Raw genomic sequence first — 8365 nt, forward strand, 5'->3', positions numbered from 1 at the left:
ACCACATTTTCCTCACTCCTACACATCAAGAGCCAGCCATAATTGTTGAGATATTAACCCACCAACCGCGATCCTCATTTCCAGCTCTATCTGTTCCCCCAAAACCATTTATAGTACTGTTTAGTACTTTACATTTAAATACGAACCTTCTCCTAATATTTCGAAATTCCCTTTATACAATAACAAATTGTACTAAATCCAGTACCATATAGTACAATTTATGGTACATATTTCCTAAATCTGACGTTATTACCAAATAACAACAGTAATCTTAATTCTAAATCTCACGAATCCAGGTCTATTCGTTAGTCCAATACAAATTGGACCATGCATTGAACCATCTTCCTATCCCCAAGACTACCAAGTCCTAATTTTATCAAATTTAGTACTTTTTGTAAACATAAGTACGAATTTCCAAAAGAAACTCCAACAGCAATCTCAATTCCAAATTTCAAGATTGCAGCTCTTGCCGTTCTCTCAAATCCAAATTGTACTAAATTTGGAACCATTTAGTACTTTTCGCACCGATAACCAAAAAGTTCCAAAACTACCTCAATCCTACACTTCAACAGGTATTTTAATTCCAAAGTTGAGGATTGCAGCTGCATCAGATCACCGAAATCCAAATTGAACCAAATTTAGTACTTTTCGTACCAATAGGTAAACATTTTCAAAACTACCTCAGTGCTAAATTCAAGCAATAAGCTTAATTCCGAATGTCAGGATTCCAGATATATCCGATCACTCAAATCCAAATTTGTAACCTATTAGTATTATTCGTATCCGAAGTACGAATTTCTAAACCTACTACCTCTATCAACACTCCAACATCAATTTTAATTCCGAATTTCACGATTCCAAATGTATCCTATCATTGAAATCCAAATTGTACCAAATTTAGTACCATTTAGTACTTTTCCTACCCATAACTAAAAATTTCCAAAACTTTATCAATCCTGCACTCCAACGGTACTCCTTATTCCAAATCTCGGGATTCCAGATATGTATATCTGTTCACGCAAATCCAAATTGTACCAAATTTGGTATTATTCCATAGGTCCGAATTTCCAAACCTACCTCTATCCAACACTCCAACAGTAATCTTAATTTCGAATTTCAGGATTCCAAATGTACCCGATCACCCAAATCCAAATTGTACCAAATTTGGTACCATTTAGTACTTTTCGTAGCCATAAGTACGAATTTTCAAAAGTCTCCCAATCCCACACTCCAATAATAATCATAATTTCAAATTTCACTATTCCTGCTCTATCCGATCACTCAAATCCAAATTGTACAAGATTTGGTGCCATATAGTACTTTTCGTACCCATAACCAACAATTTCCAAAACTACCCCAATCCTACACCCCAACGGTAATCTTAATTCCAAATTTCAGAATTCCTGCTATATCCGTTCACCCAAATCCAAATTGTACAAAATTTAGTACCACTTAGTACTTTTTGTACCCACAAGTACGAATTTAGTACTTTTCGTTGCCATAAGTACGAATTTCTAAAAGTATCCCAATTTCACTATTCCAGCTCTATCCGATCACTTAAATTCATATTGTACCAAATTTGGTACCATTTAGTACTTTTCGTACCCAAAAGTACAAATTTCCAAAATACCTCTATCCTACACTCCGACAGTAATCCTAATTTTAAATTTCAGGATTCCAGCTCCATCCGTTCCCCCAAATCCAAATTGTACCTTATTTGGTACTATTTAGTACCTTTCGTACCCATATGTACGAATTTCGAAAACTACCTCTATAGCTCAAACCTACACTCCAACAGTATTAATAATTTCAAATTTCAGAATTCTAACTTTATCGCTTCGCCCAAATTCAAATTGTAACAAATTTAGTACCATTTAGTACTATTCGAACACATGAGTACACATTTTCAAAACCACCTCCTTATATCAGTTCATCTTCTAAACCTTGATTTTCATTCCAAATTTCAAGATGTTAGCTCTATCCGTTCACGTATTACCAAATGGCACTAAATTTAGTAACTTTTCGTACACTTATAGTTCGAATTTCCAAAAACCCTTTGGTACACCTTTCTAACTCTCCATCAGTGAACCTCATTCCAAATTTCAGAATTCTATATTATATGTAGTACCTTTTAGTACTTTTCGTACCGTTCTAGTTCGAATTTCAAAAAATCCAGCCTTATCTGACACCTTCGGACCAAGAGTGACCCTCACTTAAAATTTCAAGATTCTAGCTTTAGCCGTTAAGTCTGGGCGTTGATTATCAGTCAGTGAGTCAGTCAGTCATCATTACTCAACTCTTTTATAAGTATAGAAGATAATGACAATGTATCTAAATTTAACAAAAAACGGAAATTAGAAATAATTGTAGTATTGAAAGTCATGTGTTAGCAAATAAAAAATTTTCTTAATTTTATTACATTATTGTACTATAGGTACGGTGACCAATGTTTTTGGATGAAAATAGAGTACAAATACCAGGCCTACTACATAAGTTTCTGGGCTATACAACAATGCCAGGTGCCATTAACCACTTCCATTGGAAATCTTAATTTTCTTAATTTTCTAGCATAGGCGTACCTAGTGCGGTTTGACGTACCACGTATTGCGTTTTTACAGGGCTTGAAGGATTAATTTGCAAAAAAATATGGCATTTAATTGTGAACATTTTCGTCCGACCATTTTTCACAATTGTCTACGTGAAGAAGCAACATCCTATAGTCAGTAGTCACCAGGGTTTCGTAGTTTGAGTCGAGCAATTATGTCGAAAAATAACTTGGCTCCAACTCCGGGCAACAATTTTTTCTACATTTATCAAAAATGGAAAAATGGTACAAGTAAATTTAAAATTCCATGACAATCGAATTAGAGTTTCAACTTTAGCGTGAATTTGCACGCTGGGACGATTTCTTAATATACGATAAGAAATGTATAAATATTTTGGAAATGTTTTGGATCCCACACATTCTTGATCTATAATATGATCAATGATATTCCAAGAAGATAAGGATCTCAAATTGCTCATATTCCCGAGCGAAACCACTTCGGAACCTCTTACACAGAGTTTCAAATTTCGGCGACCTTGTAATTTTATTATAATCGTAGAAGTTTTAAACAACGAAGTTTTGTAGTTGTGTATTATATTCAACAAATGATCTTTCAAGGAACACCTCAGAAAAAGGCCAACATATAGGAAAAATTTGTAAACTTGGGTATATTTTATTCATATTGAATGCTATTTCAAATTACCCTCGGAGTCGACTTCGGAGTCGGAGTCGAAACAAAATTGGCTCGAATCCGAAACCTTGGTAGTCACATGGAAAAAGTTTGCCGTAAAGTACATTGAGTTTTTGTAAAACTGAATTGTAGAGGAGGATCCTCTCCGCTATTTACCAAACGCTCAATATATTTTACGGCAAGCTTTGTACGTGCAAGAGAAACGACATAATTTGTCAGACCAGGTGACACGAAGCTTATGTCTGTGACGATTGGCTCTAATTCTGTTAGAGGCGTCCTTATTGACCGTGCATAACGTAGAGCTCTCTCCCAAAAACTTAATTTACTTTACCAAAAAAATGTACGTGTGACTGCTGACATAGCTCTGTGGAAAACTTTTTGAATTCAATCGTGGTGGGCTCTCGCTTAACGAAGAAAGTAGTAAAGGTCATCCAAAAACTGACCTTGTGACAGAAAACATTGAACATTGGAAACCGTGAGTAAATTGATAATGCAAGATCACCATGATTGAGGTATCCTTGAGCATTTCTTTCACGGGCTTACATGAAAACTTGGCCGTAAAAAAGGTTCACAGTGCTCTTGAATCAAATTTAAATGGAAGGTGCTTACACCTGGGAAGTTTTTGCGGATTCTGAAACTACAATGTTCACAGATGAGAAAAATCAAAAAACAAAAAAAAAAAAAAAATCGCCGGAGCGCTTTTTAAATAAATCGCGATTCAAGTTGACATTTTTAGGGGTTGTTTAGGTTCTCACGATTTTGCTTAGAAGCCGCAAGTCCTATCAAAATAGGACTGAAGAAAATGTTGTAGCTATGACAATTCTCTACAAGATCGACCTTAACCGTATTTTCGTAGGTTTTACTATTTTTGAGATATTGAAGTTCAAATTGGGACAATGCACTGACTGTATCGCCCCCTTATAAAACAATGTCATGAAGGGTGCGCCTTAACTAACTTTTAATGAAAACCGCTTACACAGAGGAAGTTTTTGTGAATTCTGAAACAGCAATGTTAATAGATGAGAAAAATCCAAAAACAAGAAAAAAATCGCTGAAGGGATTGTTAAATAAATAAATGTGAATTTTGACCACATTTTTATGTGTTTTTTAGGTTTTCACGGTTTTGCTTGCAAACCGCAAGTCCAATCGAAATGGAGCTAAAGAAAATGTTGTAGCTGTGAAAATTCTCTACAGGATTGATGTTTATGATTTGTTCTCAACCTGTGCCATTTTTGAGATAAAGAAGCTTTTTTTTTTTTGTTAGGGTTTCACGATTTTGCTTGAATACGGCAAGTCTTATCAGCATGGGACCTGAGAAAATTTTATAGCTGTGAAAATCCTCTACAAGACTGGATTTTGCAATTTTTCTTAGGTTGTACAATTTTTTTAGATATATAAGTTTAAGTTGGGAAATTGCAGTCATGACATTGTTTTATAAGGAGACGATACAGAATTGAATTAAATTTGAATTGTCCCAATTTGAACTTCTATATCTCAAAAGATGTAAAATCTACGAAAATATCAGTAAGATCAATCTTGTAGAGAATTTTGATAGCTACAACATTTTTTTAATCCCATTTTGATAGGACTTTCGGTTTCCAAGCAAAATCGCAAAAACCTAAACAACCCCTAAAAATGTCAACTTGAATCGCGATTTATTTAAAAAGCGCTCCGGCGATTTTTTTGTTTTTTGATTTTTCTCATCTATGAACATTGTAGTTTCAGAATCAGCAAAAACTTCCCAGGTGTAAGCACCCTCCATTTAAATTTGATTCAAGAGCACCGTAGGTTTCTATCGATGGATTCCGTACCGATAGGTGCAAGAAACTTAAATTTAATACGATCGCTGTATGAGCCTTAAAGGATGCGTATAAGCCCGAAACAAAACAGCAATCGACAGAACATGTTTTTGACATGTTCAAAAATCACGTTTTGGAGGCGTTTGACGTTTGAGTGCGTGTAGAAGTGTTTAAATCAATTGACAGTGATTTAAAACCACCGATTTAATTTAAACAACGACAATATTTGGTTAAATTTCTGCCTAGGTTTCTATTATCTCATTGTATAGAGGACATAGAGTACATGTGATGAAAATAGAGGACAAATAGAGTACGGACACCTAAAATAGAGTACTGTCCTCTATAATAGAGTACGGTTGGTCACCGTAACTATAGGTGGTAATAGACTTCGTTAATGTTATACCCAATATCCGTGGTCACTTAAATCTTTTTTATCGACCTCTTTGGGGAAACGTTAATAATAGGTATGGTGACAAGATAAGACATTTGTTAAATTACTAACAATAATATTGGCAGGGTAATATATTTTACCGTGTAATATTTGATATAAAAGTGAATATATTTTGTTTCGCATACACACAAATAGAATCATTTTGTCTAAAATCTTTATGTCCAATAATACAAAGGAAATCACAATAAACTGTAGTAATAATTAATTTCAATGTCGGCAAAGGTTTTTATTAAATTTTTGACATCTTTGTTTATTTTTGTAGACCCTAAATAATTTTAAAATTTTACTCCCGCAGCATGCATTGGGTTTTACGAAAAAAATATTAATGCCACTACGTTATCAATTATAGAAATTAAAATTGGAGATTTATGTCCATTTTTATTGAATCAATATTTATTCCAAAATTCTATTGTAATTCTTCAAAAATGCCGTTGACTAACCCTCTTGGTGTCATTTGTAGTTTGACACCTTTAATAATAAATACAACAACATTCATCAACAGTAAAAGTTCACAATACAAGTTATCTCAAAATACTAGGGGTTATTTTAAACAAACTTTAATTGTTGCTGCAACAGTTGTGGTAGCCAACCGAATGAACAATACCATAAAACCCGGAAACCAGAAACAACACCAACTAGTACAACTCAGGCTCTACAAAAAGTACTAGGAGTGCACATTTCACTGAGTACTGCTTTTCCAAAACATTGTTTACCATAAACTTAGAAGGGCGTAGTTATTGTAGTTATGTTGTGGATGTTGCATTGAAATGCTCTAAAATTGTTCTCACTCAGTCATGTGCGAAACCAAGCTATTGAGGATACTTGGGAAATTGTAGACTGCCCGAATTTTTCCTATAACCACTGCCAACACCACTTTCGCAAACGCCAGCACCCAACTCTGGTTTTAGGGTAAAGAAAAACGTTTTCTATCGCCACAAACTTCTTCAAAAATCTGCAATGAGTGTATGGGTTTTTTGTTTGCTGAATAAAACAAAAATTTGTTGCATGTCGCCGCCAAAGGTGTGTGTGTCTGGTTATCTCCAAAGTTTTATATCTTATAAGTGTTCCGTTTCCAAATTAAAATATATTTTCCAAACATCTGAATGCAAATGATTGGATATGAACATTATGAATACAAAAATATTTTGTATGGACTTTAAGAACTTTGTCCATTTTTTTTTTTTTTGGGAAACTACGGGTACGGTTAGACCTTGGAAAAGTAAAATGGTAAATACTAGACAAAAAGCATATTCAAACAAGTAAGAACGACGTTAAGTTCGGTCGCGCCGAAGTTTTTATACCCTTCACCACAAACTGTTTCGAAGTAAATAGGAACAAATATTTACAACTCCCCAGCAAAATTTGAAGGAAGGGGTTCCATGCGATGACGTGATTTCATGGCATCTTTTGCACGGGTTCAAACAAAGTCGTGAAAGTTTCGATCTTTGCATTATCTTTGAACCAATGCAAAGGAAGTCATGAAAGATCCAATATTTTCCTCAGCATTTGAACCCATGCAAAGGAAGTTGTGAAAGATCCGATCTTTTCATCAGCATTTGAACCCCTTCTATCGATCCAACAATGATGAATTTTGTGTTTTTATGTATACAAATTTTATATATTACAAAGATTAAATATTAACAATAGGCTTGATGTTGTGGGAGACTCGAAACCACAACCAACGTTGTTAAAACTCTGGTCGTAATGATAATGTCATTGCAAAGGGTTGTTGAAAATGACATGCCAAAGCATTGGTGGAAATGACATGCCAATGCATTATTGAAAATGACATGTCAAAGCATTGGTGTAAATTACATGCTTTGGATCCAAAAGCGAATAGGATCTTTTGGGGTCCACATTCATATAAAATTCATCGATGAAGATGCTAAAACGATGACATGCCAGATCACGTGCACCCATGATTGAATGGCATCTTTGGCATCGAACATTTTGCTGGGTCCTCATGCTAACCTTAGCAAATGCATATGCTTCTCTCTCTCACCAACACTGTACGTTAACAAAACCGAACGATAAACATAATTTAAGTGTTGATTTTTATACCCTCAGCATTTATGGTAACCAGTAATGGAATTCTGTAACTCATTTTACGAGTTACAGAATTCCGCTACAGGGGTATATACACTTTCATACGGGAAAAATGTGCTGATCAAAATAATGGTTTTAGACCCCAAGTAAGTTTGGAAGAAATGTGTTTCAGAAAAAGTTCAAGTCGGTTTAACCATCAGGGGCAAGTCCATACTTCTATAGCAAATAGCCCGAAAGGTTTAAAAAACCCCTTTGGCACAATGTGTAGTGATTGGAGCGAACGATAACTCCCGAACGGGTCAGCCAATTCGGTCTAAAATTTGGCGTTCATAATATTTTGTCCAAACTTAGTTTAAGTTCGAAGATAGACCATATCGGCCCACTCCTTTTTGTACCTCCCCCACATAAGTTTGAAAATGTTCGGAAAAATTGTGCGCACAATAATTCTTGAAGGGAGCAACGAATTTGGTCCATATTTTTCGTATGGTAATTTCTCTACGGGACCTATTGTGTGTTACTTTTTATACCCTCCACCATAGTATGGAGGGTATATTAAGTTTGTCATTCCGTTTGTAACACATCGAACTAATCATTTGCGACCCTATAAAGTATATATATTCTTGATCAGGATAAAATTCTCAGAGGATCTAGCCATGTCCGTCTGTCCGTCTGTTGAATTCACTCTAGCGTCCGCAATAATTGAGATAGAGAGCTGAAATTTTGCACCCGAGGGTCTTTTTTCCATAGGCAGGTCAAGTTCGAAGATGGGCTATATCGGTCCATTATTTGGTATAGCCCCCATATACCTGTACCTCCGGATTTGAGGTATTTTG

Source organism: Musca autumnalis, unplaced genomic scaffold, assembly GCF_047663935.1.
Source record: "Musca autumnalis isolate F117 unplaced genomic scaffold, ASM4766393v1 scaffold_2, whole genome shotgun sequence".
Classification (NCBI taxonomy): Eukaryota; Metazoa; Arthropoda; class Insecta; order Diptera; family Muscidae; genus Musca; species Musca autumnalis.